The sequence below is a fragment of the Mycteria americana genome, unplaced genomic scaffold, assembly GCF_035582795.1.
Source record: "Mycteria americana isolate JAX WOST 10 ecotype Jacksonville Zoo and Gardens unplaced genomic scaffold, USCA_MyAme_1.0 Scaffold_123, whole genome shotgun sequence".
Classification (NCBI taxonomy): domain Eukaryota; kingdom Metazoa; phylum Chordata; class Aves; order Ciconiiformes; family Ciconiidae; genus Mycteria; species Mycteria americana.
Window position 1 is genome coordinate 51,374 of NW_027445463.1, and position 22,890 is coordinate 74,263.

Genomic DNA, 22,890 nt, shown 5'->3' on the forward strand with positions numbered 1-22,890 from the left:
AAGTACCACACGGCCGCTCGCTCGCCCTCCTGCCCCGGTGGGATGGGGGAGAGAATCGGAAGAGCAAAAATAAGAAAACTCCTGAGTTGAAATAAGAACACTTTAATAATTGGAACAAAATAATAATAATAAATTGTAAAGAGAAGGAACACAACAAGAGAGCAAGAGAGGAACAAAACCAAGGGAAAAACCCCAAGATTAAAATACGATACATCGTCCTCCTGCCATTGAAGATTTATATACTACTTGCTTCCCCACAAACACCCACCTGTCTCAACTTAATTGTCGATCCAGAGGCAACACCGAGCAGGCCACGGCCCGAGGCTCAACCGTCCCGCTTAGCCTAGATCTATTACTTAAACTGCAAGAAGTCGTCAAACCACCCACCGACACACAAAAATTACAGTTACTGCCAGATGACTCAAATATAGGCAGAGACTGGTAGGCCAAAAGAGGTACGGGTAGCAAATGACCGTGGCTGGTGTAATCACAGACTCTTCCTTTATGGACAAATAACTCCCAAATGACTCCACGAACTGCAGCATGGAGAACCCCTCGGGAGGCAGCACGCTCGCACGAGAGTGCTGACGTATATGGCGCAGGAGACCGGGCTGCCCGTAGCTGCTTGCATGCAGAACGCTACTATTAGATAACACTGCACTATAAAGTCTTAAGACAAAACGGCGTAGGAGTTACAGGAGACCTGAGTGCAAACAGATACCGAGCATGACAGGACAGGCGCCCAAAGTCTAATGGAAACCCCTCAGACCCAAATGCTGGATGAGAGATGCTTCTTGCCAAAATACGAGCTCAATGAGGAAAAGCCAAAGGTGATGCAGACCGAGCTAGTAAAATCTCAGTGCAGAAGTATTCATTACTTCAGACGGCAGGATGGTTCTGCCAGGTCAGTCAAGCCAATCACCGGGTTCTAATGCCAGCCCAGCGGTGTCCATGATATCTCTCGCAGCCTCCCATGTAATAGACAGCTCCCCTGTCCGGGACCACGTTTTGCATGTCCCAGGCCCTCCCCTCACCCACGCTGAAGATCAAACAGAACACATAAGGACTCTGCTTCATCGCCTCGGCCTCCAAAAGAAACTTCCTTCCTCCGCTGACGGTCGACACGGATATCCTCGTGCTGTTCCTTGAATGCAGGCTGGCCTTGGGTGCCTGTACTGCCAAAGGAAGAGAAAATGATTATGCTCTTATATTTAACGTGCTATGCACGTTATAACGTGCTCCATCAGCCTCTTGTTCTTCAGGAAATCAAAAGCAAGCTACCATTCCCATTGCTACATAACAGAAATTTATGCAGGAGATGGCTGAGCCGGACCTCCAGAAACGGAAGACTGCTATGACCCTGCTTTGCCTTTTGGCGACAGCACCCGCCATCGGTGTGCCTCAAACCCCTTTGTGAGTCACTAGGAAAATCAGATACAATTAGTTCAAAACACCTGGCAAAGAAGGTATGACCTTAAAACACGTGTACCCCACCTCATCCCAAAACCACTAAGATAGCTGGCTTCCTCCCGCACGAAACTCAAATCTTCAACAAATGCACAAAACAGAACAACATGACACCAAACAGAACAAAATCCTGACCCTCTGACACACTCTGAAAGGCATTAGCCCACGCACATCATAGATGCTCACACTGTGGACCCACATAGGGCAAATGGGCAACGCTCCGGGCAGGCGGATGCCCGCCCCAAACAGGCGATGGCCTGCAGCGGGCGGGGTAAGAAAAGAAGGCTTAGAGACACAGTGAGGTGTCTCAGGAGGGCATCTAGGCAAACTAGAGATGACTGAGCGAGAGAGGGACCAAACAGACACCCTCGATGGCAGAGAGAAAGATAAAGGAGCGCTGCGTAGCAAAGAAAGATGGGAGGCTCTGACGGAACAAGAAAGATAGAAAGCAAGATAATATGCTACAAGGTGCTGTGGAGAACGAAGAAGGGCTCAGGAGGCATTGTGACCGTGAGGAAAGGGATGTTGAGGGGGGCTGACGGACAAAAGGCGGCTTGGGACAACAAGGAGGAACTCGGGTGATCATCTGAACGGAGTACAGATGGTCTCAGGTGGCTAGGCACTGAACACAGGGATCCTAGATAGCGTAGAGGAACAAATGAGTGCTCTACAGCTCAAATTGCTACAAGATGGATGTGGAGCACAAGGAAGGTCTTGGGAGGCATGGTGACTGGGAGAAAAAAAATGTCCTGAGGGAACCAGAGAGACAGAAAAAGGACTGGGGACATGACGATTAAATCCAGAGGGGATCTGAATCAAGTAAATGTGTCATCAGAGGGCCAGGGAACAAAGAGAGGCACAGCTAGAGGGAAAAGAGGACAGAATGCCTGGGCTGCATCACAGATACGGACTCAGGAAGCCTTCTGAGGGAACAAGAAGGGTTCAAGGTCCACTACAAAGCTAAAAGTGTGCTAAGGGCAACCTTGAAGGCATCGATAGGCATCATGACACCATCAGAGGGGTCCCAAATGGGCCAGAGAGACCAAAGGCAGCTCAGGGACACAAGGAAGAAGTCTGGAGGGGATGTGAACAGAGTAGATACAGCCTCAGGAGGCCTGGGACCAAATAGAGGCACCCTAGACAGCAGACAGGATGATAAAAGCTCTCCAGTCACAAACCAACCGGAGGACGGGGTTCGGAGGTAACGAGAGAGGATCAAAGTCCGCTACGGAGCAAAAACAGGACTGCGAGACACAAAGAAGGTCTCGGGAAGCACGGTGACTGGCACCAGAGGGGTCATGAGAGAGACCCCTAAAAGGGAGGTAAAGTGCAAACAAAATGCTGTGGAGCACAAGGAAAGTCTCCGGAGGCATCCTAGATGGCACAGAAAAGAACAAGAGCACTCTTTTTTGGGAACTTAAGAGATCTTAGGAGAGGTGCGATTGCAACAAAGCGAGTCCAAAGGGGGCTCACGGAGCTAAAAGCGTGCTGCTCGGAAGGCATCGTGACAGTAGCAGAGGGGTTCTGAGAGGGACAGGCACAAGAAGGCTCGAGGACACGATGAAAAAGTCCAGAGGGGATCTGAACAGACTACAGATGTCCTCAGGGGACCAGGGACTGAACAGAGGTGTCCTAGCTAGCACAGAGGACAACATGAGTGTCCTGGAGATGAAAGATGTCATCGGGAATGGTTCTCAGGAGCAAAAAGGGTGCAAATTGCGCTACGGAGCCACAGAGGGCCGTGGGGCACGAGGACGGCCTCAGGAGGCACGGTGACGGCAGAGGAAGGGTGCCGAGAGCGAGAGAGACAGACAGAAGGCGGCTCTGGCATGCAACGCAAAACTCAAGAGGGTGTCCCAGCGATGTCCTCAGGGGATGAGCGACCGAATGGAGACATCCTAGATGGCAGTGAATAAGGTAAGAGAGCTGTGGGGCACAACAAAAGCCTGAGGAGGGGTTCTGTCCAAATAAGAGAGAGACACAAAGAGGGCTGCAGAGCTCAAAGGGTGCCGTGGGGCACGAGGACAGTCTTGGGAGGCGTCATGACAGGAACGAGGGGGCTCCGGGGGGCGGGGGAAATGTGGACAAAGAGACAAACAAAAGATTGCTGACACAATGAGGTACTCTGGAGGGAATCTGAACAGAGTAGAGATGTCCTCAGGGAACCGGGGACCGAACAGAGGCATCTGACGTGGCGGAGCAAAGGTAAAAGTGCTCTGAGGGAAAATGAAAGCCTGAGGAAGAGTTGTCTCTGAGTAAGAAAGATACAAAGCCTGCTGCAGAACTAAAGGATGGCCACGGAACACAAGGGCGCTCGCAGGAAGCGTCGCGACAGAAACAGAGGGGTGCCGAGATGGCCAGAGAGACACAAGGCGGCTTGAGGGCACAAAGGCACTGGGGAGGGGATTTGAACAGAGTACAGAGGTCACGAGGGAGACGCTGACCCACTAGAAGCAAGTGAGATGGAGGAGAGGACAAAAAGACTGCTCTGAGGAAGAGGGAGGAGATGTTCTTACAAACCGAGAGGTACTGTCCTGGTTTCAACTGAAACAGAGTTAATTTTCTTTTTAGTGGCTGGTATGGGGCTATGTTTTGGATTTGTGCTGAAAACAGTGTTGATAATACAGAGATGTTTTAGTTGTTGCTGCACTAGTCAAGGACTTCTCAGCTTCCTATGCTCTGCCAGGTACACAAGAAGTTGGGAGGGGACACAGCCAAGGTAGTTGATCCAAACTGACCAAAGGGCTATTCCATACCATAGGACATCATGCCCAGCATATAAAGCTGGGGAAGAAGAAGGAAGGGGGAACGTTCGGAGCGATGGCATTTGTCTTTCCAAGTAACCATTACGCATCATAGAGCCCTGCTTTCCTGGAGATGGCTGAACACCTGCCTGCCCATGGGAAGCAGCGAACGAATTCCTTGCTTTGCTGTGCTTGTGCGCACGGCTTTTGCTTTACCTATTAAACTGTCTTTATCTCAACCCACGAGTTTTCTTACTTTTGCTCTTCCGATTCTCTCCCCCATCCCACTGCGGGGGGAGTGAGCGAGCGGCCGTGTGGTGCTTAGTTGCCGGCTGGGGCTAAACCACAACAGTCCTTTTTGGCACCCAACGTGGGGCTCGAAGGGTTCCAGATAACGACAGGTTTGATTGGAATGTGCTAGATCAAAGTTATAGTTGTTATTGCTGTTTAGCTATTAATCGGCAGGCTTCTGTGCTTGCCATGGGGCTTGCTTGCCTTACTGTATATTACAGTCTAGGGCTCGTTAGTGGCTGCTTTTTTACCTTTGCTGCTTGCCGTGCTGCTGTACTGCTTATCACCTTACTCTGCTGTGCCTGGGAACATGCTGATAACAGCAATGGCGACGCGCCTGGGCTGGCCGATAGCCAGGGCGTCGCTGCTGTTTCTGTGCTCCTGGACTGGACGGGCTGGAACTCCAGTGTGAACTCGAGTCAAAGGGACTGTGACCTGTGGATGAATCCACGTGGGAGCGGGACACCCCGAAGCGTCCGTGCCCGTGGATAAGCCCATGCCACGGCAGGTATATCTTGAAACGTCTGCGGCCATGGTTATGTCTGTGCCACAGCAGGTATACCTCTGAAGGGATTGTGGCCCAAGGATAAGTCCACGCTGGATAAGGAGCACCTCGAAGCATCTGTGGCTGTGGATGAAGTCCATGCTGCACCAGGTACACCTCGAAGCATCAGTGGCTGTGCATGAGGCCATGTTGGAGCAAGTTTACTTCTGAAGGGACTGCATTCTGTGGATAAGTCCAAGCCGGAGCAGGGGCAAGGGGAGGAGTTCATTGCAAAGTTAAACCCGATGGTCTGGTCCAAAGGGACCGGGGCTGGAGACTGTAATGGAAATACCTCTAAACTGTTGTCAGCCGGGATTTCAGCTGCACGTTATGGGAATTACTATAGCAGAAACCCCTTGTTGCTAGCCAGGCTAGGAGCAAGGGGAGGAGCTCATTGCAATGTTAAACCCTATAACCTGGCCCAAAGGGACCAGTGGTGGAGATTGTAATGGATATACCTTTAAATTGTTGTAACCCAGGATTTGAGTTGCATGTTATAGCAATTACTATAGCCGGAACCACCTGAACCAACAGAGGACAAGCCTTACAAGAAGCAGTACAAGTGCAGCAGTGACCCCCACCTGAGCTGGCTTTGCTGCCCGATAACTCCACGCAACCCACCTACAAAATTTAAGAAGCAACAGGGTATGTGACAAACAAGAAACAAAAAACAGGGATAAACAGCTCGATAAAAGTTGACATAGAAAGAAAAATTAAAAAGCAAAAGGGTAGAAGGAAGAGAAGAAAAAAATTAAAAATAGAGATAGCAAACTAGATAAAAGTAGGCATAGAAAAAAAATGAAAAAGAAAGGCCTTAAAGGAAGAAAAAATAAAATACGGGGACAGCAAACTAAATAAACAAAGACACAGAAACAAAATCTAAAAAGCGACAGGGTATGGCACAGACGAGCATGAAATAGAAAATACAGACAGTGAACTGGATAAAAGTAGATAGAGAAAAACATTCAAAAGCAACGTGACACAGAAAAGTTTGTAAATAATAGGGTTAGACATCTGGGTAAAAGTAGAAAGAAAAACATTTGAAAAGTCACAACGTACAGCGCAGATAGGAAAAAATAAATGAGAGAGACAGAAAAAAATACATAGAAGAATGTATTTTTTTCTGTCTCTGGCACGCACAGGCGCAGACGGTGTGGAGGGCAGTGCTAGCAGAAGGGCAAAAAGCTTTGGGGAGCCAAACAGCCTGAAAGGGAGACAGAGGCAGGTACAGGCAAGGAGGCAGGCAGAGGTCTGGAGAAGCACGGCAGAGAGAGGCCTGGACGCACGCGAAAAACACAGAAACAAAAATTCTAAAGTTTTTTCAATTCAAAAGACATCAAGAGAGAAAAAATTCAAAAATAGCAAAAAACCTAAATAGATGGAGACATAGAAAGAAATTTTTAAAAGCAACTGGGTACAGGACAGACTAGAACAAATTAAAAAACAAGGACAGCAAACTGGATAAAGATAGACGAGGAAAGACAATTTAAAAGCAACAGGGTACAGGACAGACAGGAAAAAATAAAAAAAGAGACAGAAAACAAGGTAAAAGTACACCTAGAAACAAAATTTCAAAAAGAGAAGAATTATGAGAGTAAAAAATTGAAAAATAGGGACAGTTAACTAGAAAAAAAAAGACAAGGTGCAGAGCAGAGGGAGTCACTGAAAAGAGAGACAGGTCACTGCGTAGAGGGAGACCTAGAAACGCCATTTTCCTCAGCAATGCGGAAGAAGGCAGTGTGGGAAGAGTGAAATAATAGCAGGTGGGGACCTGGAAAGGGAGAGGCACAGAAAGGAAATGTAGAAGGTGACGGTGTGGAGGGCAGTGCTAGCAGACGGGCAAAAAGCTTTGGGGAGCCAAACAGCCTGAAAGGGAGAGAGAGGCAGGTACAGGCAAGGAGGCAGGCAGAGGTCTGGAGAAGCACGGCAGAGAGAGGCCTGGACACACGCGAGGGATGCGCGACTCACCGCAGCTCCTGGCACCGCCGGGAGACCTTCAGCACCCTGTGGCTTCTCTCTCAGCCTCTGCCCCTTCCTCCTCCACAGTGCCAGCTGCCTCGCCCGCACAGGTGCCTCAATGCTCCTCTCCCAAGAGGCTTCCCAGAGACACGGTGGCTCACGCGTGCAGCCGATGGGGGCACCGAGCTCCCGGCACCACGTGCTGGTGGTGTGCTCTGTCGGGGATGGCTGGGAGGGATCCTTCCCGGCTGTGGAGACCGGCTGTTCCTTGCTGGAGGCAGCTGCCTGGGGAAGCCCCTTCATTTCACTCCTCAGCCAGCTCCCGCAGGCAGGCATGCCTAGGCAGACCCTCCCCATGTAGAGCCCCTCAGCACAGCAAGGCCAGCCTCATCTTCACCCTTTTTAAACCCTAGGGCCAGCCCCAGCCCCAGCCCTTTTTAAACCCCTGGCCCAGCCCCATCCTCACCTCATGGGTCCCACCTGTGCTGCCCCGGGCCACAGCTGGAGCCCATGTGGAACAGGGGGCTAATTACCCCAACCCTCACAAGCCAGACACAGCCAGCAACCTGGCACTGGCATGGGCATATGCCACCACCGAGATGGTGCCACCATGGGCAGATACTGCCGCCAAGCTGGCACAGGGGTGGCAGACTTTATTTTGCAGCCCAAAGCCAAGGTTAGCCTCTAAACAAGAAAAGATGTGAAAGCAGCCTTACAGGATGCCAGTCCAGTGGTGTCCATGATATCTCTCATAGCCTCCCGTATAACAGACAGCTCCCCTGTCCGGGACCACATTTTGCATGTCCCAAGCCCTCCCCGCACCCATGCTGAAAATCAAACAGAACAATTAAGGACTCTGCTTCATCACCTCAGCCTCCAAAAGAAGCTTCCTTCCTCCGCTGACGGTCGACACGGATATCCTCGCGCTGTTCCTTGAATGGGGGCTGGCCTTGGGTGCCTGTACTGCCAAAGGAAGAGAAAATGATTATGCTCTTGTAACGTGCTCCATCATCCTCTTGTTCTTCAAGAAATCAATAGAAAGCTACCATCCCAAATGCTACGTAACAGAAATTTGTGCAGGAGATGGCTGAGCCCATCCCCAGAAAGGAAAACTCTGCTATCACCCTGCTTTGCCTTTTGGCAACCCGCCACCGGTGTGCCCCAAACAGGCAAGGTCCCCTGCAGGCTGGCATCCAGCACAAGACCCAGGCGAGGTCCCCTGCGGGCTCGCATCCGCCACACACAGGCGAGGTCCCCTGCGGGCTGGTGTCTGCCACAAACAAATGATGTCCTCTTTAGCCTGGCATCCAGCATGCGCAGGAGAGGTCCCGCTTTGGGCTGGTGTCCGGCACGTGCAAGGCAGGACCCCCTTTGGGCTGGCATCCGTCACGCGCAAGGCAGGACCCCCCTTCGGGCTGGCGTCAGTCACACGCAAGGCTAGGTCCCGTTTTGGGCTGGCGTCTGGCACGCGCAGGCGCAGTATCCCAGGACCTCACCTGTGTAGGCTGGACACCAGCCCAAACGGGGACCTCACCCAAGTTTGCTGGACGTGAGCCCGAACGGGGACCTCACCTGTGTGTGCCAGAACCTGCAGTTCGGCCCTGCACCTTGGCGCACCCTGAACCTGCTAGGCCCTGCACCTTGGCCGCTCAGCCCTGCAGCTCGGCCAAGCTGCAGGGCCGAGCGGCCAAGCAGCATAGTGGCTGAACGGCCAAGCGGCATAGTGGCCGAGCGGTCGAGCTGCAGGGCCGAGCGGCCAATCTACAGGGCCGAGTGGCCGAGCGGCATAGTGGCCGAGCTGCAGGGCCGAGCGGCATAGTGGCCGAGCTGCAGGGGCGAGCTGCAGGGCCGAGCAGCCAAGCGGGCGAGCTGCAGGGCCGAGCAGCCTATCTACAGGGCGGACTGGCTGAGCTGCAGGGCCGAGCGGCCGAGAAGCCGAACGGCCGAACTGTGGGGCCGAGCGGCAGCACCGAGCGGCCGAGCTGTTCTCTTGGAAAGTCTAGATTTGACAGAAACTTCAGCAATGAGGTAAAAGCTTTACCCGAGCAATTTACTTTTCAACCTTTTACTACTTCTGAAAGATACAGAAGAAACCCTACTTTGATCCTGAATAAGTTAAGCAAGCAAAGATTTCACCTTGAGGAATGTAACAGTCTATTTCTGCCCCAACAAGGAAGCTACAGACTTGAGCCTGGAGAGAACCCAATGCTTGTCAGCTCTCCCAGCAGGTCCTTCTCAGCAGGCCGCTGGCATGTGTCAACTTTATTGGATTTAGGTACAATATAACAGAGGAACCTTTCCACCAGGCACTGCCTCCCAGAGGATAGGATTTTAAGGACGGGATTAGAAAATTGGCTGTCTCTATATTTACAAAAGGTTGCCACCTTGTGTAAACAGCTTGAGAGTATGCTTTGATACGGGCATATACAAGGCAACTCACACCTTAGGGTGGATGCAGTTAATATCCAAATCAGCCTATGCATAATGTTGCACTGTATAGCTGTGGATTTGCTGAACGGATGCACATGGCATTTACATTTTTTAAATTAAAAAAAGGGACACTGAGAAAATTGGATATGGATTTAAAACAAAGAGTAGCGCTACCGAAATAATCCCTAGGATCAAACATTTACCGTGCACGAGGAATACCTTGAACAGCAGTGCCCCCTCCAGCCCAGTTCTGCAATACGAAGATGTGATTGCCTACATCTAGTCTTTACGCGAATAAAACCAGTTCATTCAACCTCTCCCGGCAGGATTTTCAAATCGAGATTTTCATAGTTTGTCTGGACTGGGTAGACTGACTAGATCGCTCTCTACTTTTCTCCAGGTGAGGCTTCCAAAACAAGAGACCAGCACTCCAAGCGAATTACTGTACGAGCAGAACGGAGAACAGAAGCATGACTTCTTGTGCCTCACGAGGCATACTGTTATTGAAACAGCTTCACATGGGCTTTTTCTTTTTTCCTTCTAACAGCACTAGAATGTTGACTCGTCCTAGCCTGTGACCCACTAAAACACTGAACTCCTTTACTCCAAGCAGATAAAAAATATCTTCCTATCAAACATCGTAAATAGGCAAAAAAAAATGTAGAGATAAAAACAAGCATCGCTATTTCATAAGGAAACTTGACTTTACTCGGCAAATTCCTGAGAGCTGAAGTCCTTCTTTGGAGCTGATCTATGATCTTTCTAAGTCCTCCTGCCAGCCCAGGACCACTGAGAACAGAAAAAAACACCTTCTGTGTGTCCGTGCTCAAACAAGGGAAAGAATTTCATTTTCCAGTTTCTTCTCTCTGCACATCTTCTCCTTCACGGCAGTATCAATTACAGGACAGGAGAAAACAAAACGATCTCGCCAAAGCACAGAAACGCACACCTGACAAACGCAGATGTAAAAGCATCGCCTTGGGACATCGAGATGAGAGAACTCCATCCTTTCCTTTCAACCTGCGCTTTTGCAGCTGGCTGCCAGCCTCACCGACCCAGCTTGCCTTTGCTCCGTGGCATTTCCCCCCTCACCACATGCCAGGCATGGCATCTCCTTACTGTATATTCTTATGTGGCATCCCCTGCTGTCCCTTGCTCAGGCTCCTGATGAAGTCTGCTCCGCTCCTCCCTGCTCCTCTTGCAGGTGCAGAAGGCCACAGCACAGGAGGTACCTGCCCTTTCTGTGACGTCTGTTAAGGAAGATCTTTCCCCCGGAGTCTCTTTTTTGCCTTATCCATGACCTATTTTAATAAGCACTGTGAAGATACTGATATCTGAGGCAATCGGGCTGGCAGAGCTACCCCACAGCACCTGTCGGTCTGCCTCACGAATGGAGGAAAACATTGTTCTAGTTGAACCTCAAGTGCCAGGGCTTAAGCTAATCCCTTTTACCATGCTGCTGAAAGGTGCCTCGATCACGTACAATGACGGGACGATAGTAAACAAAGGAGGAAGCTTTAATGCTGGCCAGTATAACTCCTTCTAACAAAGCCACAATTCTGTTCCGGTTTGCTGCCTTTGACAGTTAAAAACGGAAATGCCGGACAACGTAGTTCACATTGCACATCTGGTCTTTTCTTGTCTGAAGTATTTTTCTTCCTCGCTTTACCTCTTTATAATATTTGCCTTTTGCTTCAAGATGCTGGACGCATCTTGGCATTTGGTAGCTAGAGGACAGGGCAGTATGCTTGTAATGAAGTTCATCGCAGGTACGTCTGTACTGCAAAGGAGAACTTAAGCAAGCCACGCATCAACGTGCCAAATGAGTTTAATTCATGCAGAAGAGGGACCTACGTGTCACTGCGTACGGCTCTACCAAAGGCCTACGATGACATCTGAAATTAGAGATCAGCTAGACAACAGGTATGTTACCTGGGGAAGGAAAATACTTGTCTAGCCTCTCACAGTGATAGGCCAAGTCCAGAGAACATGAAATAAGCCAGAAGGGTCTCTCAAACTTGGGCTTCTCGCTCCTGCCTCAGCGCCTCAGCACCAGGCACGGCTGTCAGGAGCGCTGGCGCTTGTTGAACCCTGCGATTGGCAATTCCAGAATAATTTGATTCGTTTCTCGGTACCGCAAATAACCAAACTATATTCTGAAGTGTATACGTACACATACTTTAGAAAACAAACATTACCCTAAACATTTAATTTCAACTTTAAGTTTTCAACTCCTCTGAGCTGCCCAAAGACCCTCGAAGCTTCTGCAGAAGAAAGTGTCAGCAGACGGCCTGCAGAAGCAGGAAGGTGCGGGAGGGATGCCCCGGCAGACAGAGGCAAGCAGCGTGCTGGTGCCTCCTTGCAACAAAAGGGAGAAGGAGCTGAAATAACTCTAAGGCAACTCAGCTCTCACTTTCCGTTCTTTCCTGGACAGCACGTACCGAAAGAAAAAACTGTACAAGCATAATACACAAGCCCCATAGCCTGTAGTTCCCACTGTCCTATCTGCAGACTGCTGGGGCAGCAATATGCCCGCAAAGCACAACAGAATTTAACCTTTCCGTTTGCAGCGCTGTCCCTTGACGAGAAAGGGATCGGACATTTATTACCACAAAGTAGGGAGGAGCAGGACTTTGAAAAGACGGGGCTTTAGACTGTGCCTTGCTGTTGCAGAGTTCACGTTTTGAAGCAGAAAACACATGCCAGTACCAAATATAGTCTTCTTCCTTGCAGATACGAATCAAACAGCTCGGGATTACAGAGTAAGAATGCTACTGCGTTCACCCACTGTAATCCCAGAAACAGCGTTTTCTCGTCCAAAAGTGGTACTTGTGAAAGCCTAAAGCTCATCCAGAGCCTCCTGGCATCAACAATCTTTGGAGCAGACCCATAATTAAAAAAATTTAGCTCCAGACCTACAGCAGATGTAAATCATCTAAGCTCTACTGATGTCAAAATGTAAAACACTATTGAAAATCTGAAAATATGATCACAAGGATCAAATTTATGCTTGCTGCATCATCACTGATTTCAGGGGCTGCCTGCCCCTTTTACTGAAGCAGAAGCATCTTGTCACGTGAAATACTTAGTCAGATAAAGGCACTGAAGCTTTTCTGAGGTCATACCACACTCAAAAGTCCATTTTCCTCCTCTTTGCTCTTTGTCAAAGTTTGCTTTAGAAACAGAAGTACTTGTCAGAGACCGGAGATCTGGATCACAGACAGCACACCTGTTCCCTCCCTCGGCTCAAAATAAAGGTGTCCCCGCATTTGAAATAATACAAGGTGTGGTACCTGATGCGTGAATAGGGAGCGCAGCCACGCTAATTATCGGTGGCTTCAGGGCATACTTTAAGCTCTCTTGTTCCTCTTTATACTTTTGAAAACAGCAAATAGCCCCCTAGCTCCCTCACAAAACCCCACGGGCTGAAAGGAGGAGATGTGCCAAGAGCAGCAAGAAAGCAAACAGAAGGGAGACCACCTAAGGCACGGGTGCTTTCTCCGCTTCAGCCACGTCAGCAGTCGCGGGGCAGCCGGAAATACCGATTCCGTTACTTCATGCCAAGTCTCTTGTGCCTCTAACAAAGGCAGCTAAGCAGACCGAACTCCTTTGCCAGGGCTGTCGACGTCATTTGAGGCCGTCACCGTGCGCATCAGCTGCCCGACAGCCCATCTGCAATGATTTTGCTCCGGTGCCTCTCCTGCTAACCACTCTTACTCAGACTCTGAGTTCTTAAGTCTGACCGCAAATTTTCTCCCACCACAAGGTTTAAACTGCCCAAGGTCAACCCAAGAGGAAGAACATAAACTTTCCTCCTTAATAAACTGTTTCTGCTTTCCAGCAACAGGTTTCTAGGCACTGCATGGGACTTTGGGCAATTTCTTATATGGCCGGATGTTAAAACACAGATTTTACAATCAATATGCTGTATGACAAACGTTGCAGGGACCCCTCCCCCCCCATTTTTTTTACTTTAACACGTTTCAAATTTGCTTGATCTCCAGTAAACCAGATGTGAATTTACACAAATGCTTCATGCAAAGGCACGCTTCTGAACGCTATTCTAAACTGGTCTTGTGTTCAAATAAAAATTGGCATTGTTTCCAAACTTTTACTCCTTTCTATAACAAAAAGAAATCCTCTGCATTAGCAGATCTCTAAACTGACTCTTGTCCTAAGCTCGGGTCTAAATCTACTTTACCTGTGGCTGTAACTGTCACCAAATGTAATGGGAGCAAAACCAGCACAGTCGTTCACGTTTTTAGACTGACCGGATTTGTTTTCCTAGTAAAGGAATGATTTCTCATGCTTCCAGCAAACTCTTGCAACAGCAAGAACGCGTGCTTTGAGCAAGGCCTTGCTCTGAACAGCAGCGAGCAACAGATACTCCTTCCTTTACAGAATCACAGAATCGTATAGGTTGGAAAAGACCTTTAAGATCATCGAGTCCAACCGTAAACCTAACACTGCCAAAACCACCACTGCACCATGTCTCTAAGCACCTCATCCAAACGTCCTTTAAATACCTCCAGGGATGGTGACTCAACCGCTTCCCTGGGCAGCCTGTTCCAATGCTTGATAACCCTCTCGGTGAAGAAAAATTTCCTAATATCCAGTCTAAACCTCCCCTGGCGCAACTTGAGGCCATTTCCTCTCGTCCTATCACTTGTTACCTGGGAGAAGAGACCGACCCCCACCTCTCTACAACCTCCTTTCAGGTAGTTGTAGAGAGTGATAAGGTCTCCCCTCAGCCTCCTTTTCTCCAGGCTAATGAGAATTTACAATTTGAGAAAACCTGGCACATGCCGTCCAGGGACACCTCACAGGTAGCTGCGCACAGGCAAACTCTGACTAGGAAATGTCTTCTGTGCAAGAACTCCATCCTACCCTTGTCCATCCTGAACTTCTCCTCCCAAGGCTCTGCCATGTCCACACAACAGCGCCTGTCAGGCCAGAGATTCAAATTTGGGACTCGCAGGCTCTGAAGATCAGCTAATAGCGCCTGCACGAGACAGACACATAAAGCTATTGCACGTCAGGGAGTCACCCGTCTTACCTGGGTGTTTGGTCGAGTCATAGTCATGTTGATCGCTATCGCTATGCTGCCTTGCCAGGAAACGGGAAGATTTTTCCCAGTCGTGTTCATATACAACACGCTCTCCTCTGAAAAATACATGCTTTGCAGGGCCCAGCACACGAGCAGAGAGACGTCACCGCTGCTCTCGGCTCCCTAATTCCCTTATTCGCAGAATGGAAAGGAACACCTGGGAGCCACTGCTACCAAGTCCTCTCTCGGTTTGATTCCCAGAATCCAGCCAGGTTACGAATGTTTTCCTAATGCGGTGCAACTTCTCCAGCAACGGCCGATCTCAGAGGAAGATAAAACACAAACCTTATTGCTTTACAGTTCATCGCAAGCTACAGAGCTGGCCAAAGTCAGTATGGTTCCAGTGTCACCGAAATCGAATCAAACTCCTTAACACCAATGTAGTATTAAGAAGCAGGCATTCTTTAATACGGCGCCGGACGCACGGGGAATCGTTCCACCTAGCGTGCATACCCCAGGTTACATCAACCGAAACTTACATTGTCTGATTACGTACATATGCATCAAATTTCCTGGCATGATCATGCATATTCATTCTATTTCCCAGAACTAATTATCATATTTGCATGGTCATTACGCATGTGTCCTTGAGCTCCGAGGGGCTTCCGTGGAGGTCTCTGGTGGTCCTTGGTGGTCATACAGGTGTGTCCTTTAGTTGACCCCTTCTTCTGGACATGCGCAATATCACCTCGCTTACGTAACTTGCTTCCCTTCTTCATGGTGCGGGGTCCCTAACAATGATTTGGCACCCTTAACGCAAACCAGTTATTCTAACTACCCTCGACTCGTTGTCAAGATGGGCTGGGGCTGTACTGGGAACATAGCAGCATGACCGTACTAATCCTCGTCCAATTGTCTTTGGGCATAGTGGCATATCCATAGCCATAGGTGTACAAACACAATATTAAGGCATTGTCTACCCCGCTCCTATCTCTATATTGCTTAGTTACAAAATAACAAACTAATCATTTTGGATGTAGCAGTTAACATCATACCATTTAGTTCATTGGCTATTCTCACCCAAAATCAAATCCCCTTGAGGTACACATCTGACTTCCCCATCCTTTCGCATTACCCACCAAGTGCACCCGGGTCCTTGAGCAAAAGCAATCCCACGAATGGGCTTGCCTTTGCCCGAGGCAGGAGTAACCCAGACTGTCTTCCCCAGCATGTTTTTTATGTGCACTACAGGGACCTTATCCCCTTCTACAGTGCGTAAAAGTTTTGATTGGGCAGGGCCAGGTCGATTGACAGATCCTCTAGTGTTAACTAACCAGGTGGCCTTTGCTAAATGTGTATCCCAATGTTTGAACGTCCCACCACCCATTGCTCTCAGTGTAGTTTTTAACAGTCCATTGTATCGTTCAATTTTCGCAGAGGCTGGTGCATGATAGGGGATGTGATATACCCACTCAATGCCATGCTCTTTGGCCCAGGTGTCTATGAGGTTGTTTCGGAAATGAGTCCCGTTGTCTGACTCAATTCTCTCTGGGGTGCCATGTCGCCATAGGACTTGTTTTTCAAGGCCCAAGATAGTGTTCCGGGCGGTGGCATGGGGCACAGGATACGTTTCCAGCCATCCGGTGGTTGCTTCCACCATGGTGAGCACATAGCGCTTGCCTTGGCGGGTTTGTGGGAGCGTGATATAATCGATCTGCCAGGCCTCCCCATATTTATATTTCAGCCATCGCCCTCCATACCACAGAGGCTTTAACCGCTTGGATTGTTTAATTGCAGCGCATGTTTCACATTCATGGATAACCTGTGCAATAGTGTCCATGGTTAAGTCCACCCCTCGATCACGAGCCCATCTATATGTTGCATCTCTTCCTTGATGGCCTGAGGTGTCACGGGCCCATCGAGCTATAAATAATTCACCCTTATGTTGCCAGTCCAGATCCACTTGAGCCACTTCAATCTTAGCAGCCTGATCCACCTGCTGGTTGTTTTGATGTTCCTCAGTGGCCCGACTCTTGGGTACGTGAGCATCTACGTGACGTACTTTTACAACCGGGTTCTCTACTCGGGCAGCAATATCTTGCCACAGTGCTGCAGCCCAGATGGGTTTGCCTCTGCGCTGCCAATTGTTCTGCTTCCATTGCTGTAACCACCCCCGCAGGGCATTCGCCACCATCCATGAGTCAGTATAGAGATAGAGCATTGGCCACTTTTCTCGTTCAGCAATGTCTAAAGCCAGCTGAATGGCTTTAACTTCTGCAAATTGGCTTGATTCACCATCTCCTTCAGCAGTTTCTACCACTTGTCGTATAGGACTCCATACAGCAGCCTTCCACCTCCGATGCTTTCCTACAATACGACAGGACCCATCAGTGAACAGGGCATATTGCTTCTCATTTTCTGGTAGTTTATTGTACAGTGGAGCCTCCCCAGCACGCGTCACTTCCTCCTCTGGCGGTATTCCGAAATCTTTGCCTTCCGGCCAGTCCATAATTACTTCCAAGATTCCTGGGCGATTGGGGTTTCCTATCCGAGCCCGTTGTGTGATCAGTGCGACCCACTTACTCCACGTAGCATCAGTTGCATGATGTGTAGAGGGGACCCTCCCTTTGAACATCCAACCCAGCACCAGCAGTCGAGGTGCCAAGAGGAGTTGTGCTTCCGTACCAACCGCTTCTGAAGCAGCTCGAACCCCTTCATATGCTGCCAATATCTCTTTTTCAGTTGGAGTATAGCGGGCCTCGGATCCTCTGTATCCCCAACTCCAAAACCCTAAAGGTCGACCTCGAGTCTCCCCGGGTGCTTTCTGCCAGAGGCTCCAGGTAGGGCCATTCTCCCCGGCTGCGGTGTAGAGCACATTTTTTACGTCTTGCCCTGCCCGGACTGGCCCAAGGGCTACTGCATGAACTATCTCCCGTTTAATTTGTTCAAAGGCTTGTCGTTGCTCAGGGCCCCATTTAAAATCGTTCTTCTTCCGGGTCACTTGGTAGAGAGGGCTTACGATCAGACTGTAATTTGGAATATGCATTCTCCAAAAACCCACAACGCCTAAGAAAGCTTGTGTTTCCTTTTTGCTAGTTGATGGAGACATGGCTGTTATTTTGTTAATCACATCCATTGGGATCTGGCGACGTCCATCTTGCCATTTTATTCCTAAAAACTGGATTTCCTGTGCAGGTCCCTTGACCTTACTTTGCTTTATGGCAAAACCGGCTTTCAGGAGGATCTGGACTATTTTCTTCCCTTTCTCAAAAACTTCCTCTGCTGTATTGCCCCACACGATAATGTCATCAATATATTGCAGATGCTCTGGAGCTTCGCCCTGTTCCAATGCAGTCTGAATCAGTCCATGGCAAATGGTAGGGCTGTGTTTCCACCCCTGGGGCAGTCGATTCCAGGTGTACTGAACGCCCCTCCAAGTGAAAGCAAATTGTGGCCTGCACTCTGCTGCCAAAGGGATTGAGAAAAACGCATTAGCGATATCAATTGTAGCATACCATTTGGCTGCTTTTGACTCCAGTTCGTATTGCAGTTCCAGCATGTCCGGCACGGCAGCACTCAGGGGCGGCGTGACTTCATTCAGGCCACAATAGTCTACTGTTAGTCTCCACTCTCCATTAGACTTTCTCACTGGCCATATAGGACTGTTAAAAGGTGAACGAGTCTTACTGATCACTCCTTGGCTCTTCAGTCAACGAATCAGCTCATGGATGGGAATCAGGGAGTCTCAGTTGGTGCGATATTGCCTCTGGTGCACCGTTGTGGTAGCGATTGGCACCTGTTGGTCTTCGACCCTCAGCAACCCCACAACAGAAGGGTCCTCTGAAAGACCGGGTAAGGCAGACAGCTGTTTAATTTCTTCCGTCTCCAAGGCAGCTATACCAAAAGCCCACCGGTACCCTTTTGGGTCCTTGAAATACCCTCTCCTGAGGTAGTCTATGCCAAGGATGCACGGAGCCTCTGGGCCGGTCACAATGGGGTGCTTTTGCCACTCATTCCCAGTTAGGCTCACTTCGGCCTCCAATACAGTCAGTTGTTGGGATCCCCCTGTCACTCCTCAAATACAGATGGGTTCTGCCCCTATATAGCTTGATGGCATTAGGGTACACTGTGCACCGGTGTCTACAAGAGCTTTATACTCCTGTGGGTCTGATGTGCCAGGCCATCGAATCCACACAGTCCAGTAAACCCGGTTGTCCCTTTCCTCCACCTGGCTGGAGGCAGGGCCGCCCTAATCCTGGTCATAATATTCATTACCCTTTTCTTGTGTATATGAGTCAGGAATTTCTTCATTAAAATCAGGAGTAAAATCAGCCCTCTTACTCTGTCTGGGGAACTGTCCACTGGAAACCGGTGCAGCAATTTTCCTGGAAGAACTCCCTTTGGTGATTGTTTTTCCTTGCAACTCACGTACCCGTGCCTCTAGGGTGGAGGTAGGTTTTCCATCCCACTTCCTCATGTCCTCTTCGTGGTCACGCAAGTAAAACCATAGGGTGCCCCGTGGTGTGTACCCTCTATATCCTCTCTCTTGAGCAGAAGAACGCTGACTCCGAATAGCTGAGACACTGGTCCGTATAGGTAGGGAGTAGGACAAATCCTCTTTGAACCGTTTGAACTCCTGGGACAGTTCCCGCACAGCTGAGACAAAGGAGGAAGAGATACTTTCTTCGTATTCTCGGAGGTTACTAGCAGCTTCATTCACTGTTGGACCGTCTCGATCTTTCCAGGTCAGTATTGCCAGTGAGTTGGCACACGACGGTGGTGCGTTTCGTACCAACTTCCGCCACATGGGTCTTGTGCACTGGACCTCGTCTGGATCTATGGGTGACCGCACGTCGTTCAGGTCACTATAAATCACTTCCAGCACAGCTAATTCCCTCAGGTACTGGATACCTTTCTCCATGGGGGTCCATTTCCCGGAGCGGTATACAACATCTTCCTTGAAGGGATATCTTTCTCTTATAGCTGACAGGAGTCGCCTCCAGAGGCTGCGGGCTGGTTCCCCTTTTCCAATCGCTTTGTCAATGCCCCCTTCCCTAGAAAGGGATCCCAGCTGCTTGGCTTCCTTACCCTCTAATTCCAGGCTATTGGCCCCGCTATCCCAGCATTGGAGCAGCCAGGTGGCAATGTGCTCCCCTGGATGACGGCTGAAATCTTTTCGCATATCTCGCAGCTCACTCAGGGATAGGGATCGGGTAGTTTCGGTCTCATTTACGAGTTCTTCCTCTTCCTCTTCCTCTCCCTGTGATGGCCCTGCTCCTTCATCTTCCCTTTCTAAACGAGCTGACTTTCGCTTCCAGGATTTCTTTTTATGTATAGGGGCAACTGATACTGACACGGGTTCGTTCCCTGTTTGAACCGCAATGCTTGTAACAGAGTTGTTCGGTGCAGCTGCAGTCGCAGTGCCTGTCGCAGGGGGAATCGGAACAGCCGCAGTGCCTGTCGCAGGGGGAATCGGAACAGCCGCAGTGCCTGTCGCAGGGGGGGGCTGGAGCAACCGCAGTGCCTGTTGTTTTGTCACCAGATCCTTGAGGGTTCTGAGTAGCGTTAAACAGGGCTCGGTAGGCATGGGCCAGACCCCAGCACATTGCAGTGATTTGTATCTCCTTAGAATTGCCAGAGTCACAGCATACTTTTTCCAAATATTCTACTAATTTTTCCAGATTCAGCACTTGTTCAGGGGTGAAGTTCCAAAACACTGGAGGTGCCCACCGCCCTAGGCATTTGCCCATGCTATTCCACACACCCTGCCACTCATAACTATCCAGCCTTGGGGCAGATCTCTGGATGATATTCTTAAATTGCTTACTAACCCTGGACAAGATCGAAACAATATTCCCAAACAATACCAATACAAGTATCTTAACTACCCAAGGTTGTTCAAAATACTGAAAAGTTACTGTAATGAAGGAGGAAGCATTGTAGAAGAAAGTAGTGAAGGTACAATTCTGCATTTCCTCCATAAAAAACCTCTCAGAGGAAGAAGTATAATTGCGAATTGTCTCCATAAGATGATACCCGACATACAGTAACGGTTTCAGTACAGCACTTAGATACCAAAATAAACACAAGGTCACTGTTTTAATAACAAATCTCACAGGCAAAATATCACCAATTAAAGCAGACCACAGCAAACTGCAAAAACCAACACCAATCTTTAACATGTACGGCAAAGAAATGAGCATGGTGCAGATCAGGTAAGCCGATGCTAGGAACAAACGAATCAATATCACGTCCCACAACTACTAACAGATCTAAATTCCTTAATACGCTCTGGTTAATCTGTTATTATCTCAAACCCTTCGGGCCCCACGTTGGGCGCCAAAAAGGACTGTCGTGGTTTAGCCCCAGCCGGCAGCCAAGCACCACGCAGCCGCTCGCTCACTCCCCCCCGGTGGGATGGGGGAGAGAATCGAAAGAGCAAAAGTAAGAAAACTCGTGGGTTGAGATAATAACAGTTTAATAATTGGAACAAAATAATAGTAATAATAATAATGAATTATAATGAGAGGGAAAAAAACAATGAGAGAGAGAGAGGAACAAAACCCAAGGGAGGGGAAAAAAAGGAAAATATATATTAAAAAAAAAAAAAATTACAACCGCTCACCACCCGCCGACCGACGCCCAGCCAGTCCCCGAGCAATGATCGCTACCCCCCGGCCAACTGCCCCCAGTTTATATACTGGGTATGACATCATATGGTACGGAATAGCCCTTTGGTCAGTTTGGATCAACTATCCTGGCTGTGCCCCCTCCCATTTCTTGGGCACCTGGCAGAGCATGGGGAGCTGAAGGGGGGGAAGAATCCTTGACCAATGTAAACACCGCTTAGCGACAGCCAAAACATCAGCATGTTATCAATATTATTCTTATACTAAAATCCAAAGCACAGCACTATACCGGCTACTAGAAAGAAAATTAACTCTATCCCAGCCGAAACCAGGACAGCGTGGATACACAGGTGTCTGTCTATGTTTACGTGCCTACAGAGAGAACAAGCTAATAGCCAGCCACCTCATCCGAAACCAGTAAGGACTGCCAAATGGAACAGAAACAACTGTTTTCTGATCTGGAGACCAGGAGTTCAGCAAACCAAACTGAACACACACAAAACGAGGAGGAAAGGTTGACCCACACTACTAGACTAAGCTGAGCACCTACAGAAAGGGGGGTTGGGTCACTTGTGTTTATTTCAGTGTGATCTGTGGGGACAGGTTTGAAATTTAAAAGCAAGTCTTGTCTGTTGTTTCCCCTCATGTTTCGGTAGCTAGCACAAATATCAACTCAGACCATGGGGCACTGTTACGTGAAGATCGATATTTGGGACCCTGACAACAGAAGACTTTTGAATAGTTTTAAAAATCTTTGGGTTTTTTTTGTTTTTGTTTTGGTTTTTTTTTTTTTTAAGTCAGCAAAGAATGTATTTCAGCAGCCCTGTGACTAGTAACTTCTTCATCCTCTGAAGAAGGCCTTTCCAACACATTCTGTCAACAGGCTGTTGTGTACCTACCACACACAATCATGTAGAGTAAGTAAAGGATGTTTGCCATGATCCAAAAGTCACATTTGGAACAGCTTGAAAGGGAGCAGGGAATTCCCACAGCCCACACAGAGCTTTAGCTAAAGATGCAGGACTGTACTTTAACGATGAACAGACATAACCTCACCAGCAACACTGCTGTGGGTTTTTGTTTGTTCAGGACAGGAACAGGAGTTAGGTTCCTGCTCAACCAATTACACTACCCCCTACAGGACACTGATTTCTTGATGAATTACACACTCAGTGAGATGACAAAAGTTCACGACGACTCTCTGGATTCTAAGTAGATCCCCTGCATTTTACTATTGGTCTTACATACACTGAATGCAGAAGAGATTCACAGGCTGCACAACCATCCAGCTCCCAGCAAGACTACACCCCTCCCAACCGCACCGAGACGCGTCACTCGGTGGCACATTCTGTCCTCACACCAGCACAACTCACAAGCATTTCTAGCAGGCTGCGCATATTTGTTCAATATTGTCTTGGAACCCGCTTCCACTAGGATGATACGCTCCACTGTAAAGGCTGACATCCAGGCCGACTGGAGCAGGCAGCTGACACAGTGATTTCACTGCCGCTAGGATTTTAGAAAGCAGAGGAGCTAAGTACTGGATCCTGGAGAGACGGCTCCATCTTTTGCGTGTCGGCAATTCCTCTTCTCTCCCCTGCCAGCTTTTAATGTTTCTGGTGCTTGACTGGTGCCTTAAGGCAAAGCTGTTCAGACCACTGCTCAGGATGAGCAGGGCTTAATTCAACAGACTGTTCCAGATACCGGCAGGTAATGCCACCGAAAAGGAGGCAGAAGATACTGCTTTCATTTTCCCTCCCCTTGCTTCTAGATTTCATC

At 49.0% G+C, this 22,890-nt stretch overlaps 1 long non-coding RNA gene across 1 annotated transcript in view; it reads right to left on the reverse strand.

Moving 5' to 3' along the window:
- Positions 1 to 914: 914 nt before the first annotated feature.
- LOC142403142 (uncharacterized) overlaps positions 915 to 22,890 on the reverse strand; it is a 40,124-nt gene continuing 18,148 nt past the window's right edge. Inside the window, exon 3 of the long non-coding RNA XR_012773614.1 lies at positions 915 to 1,175. This is a non-coding gene — a long non-coding RNA (uncharacterized LOC142403142). The remainder of the gene's footprint in view (positions 1,176 to 22,890) is intronic.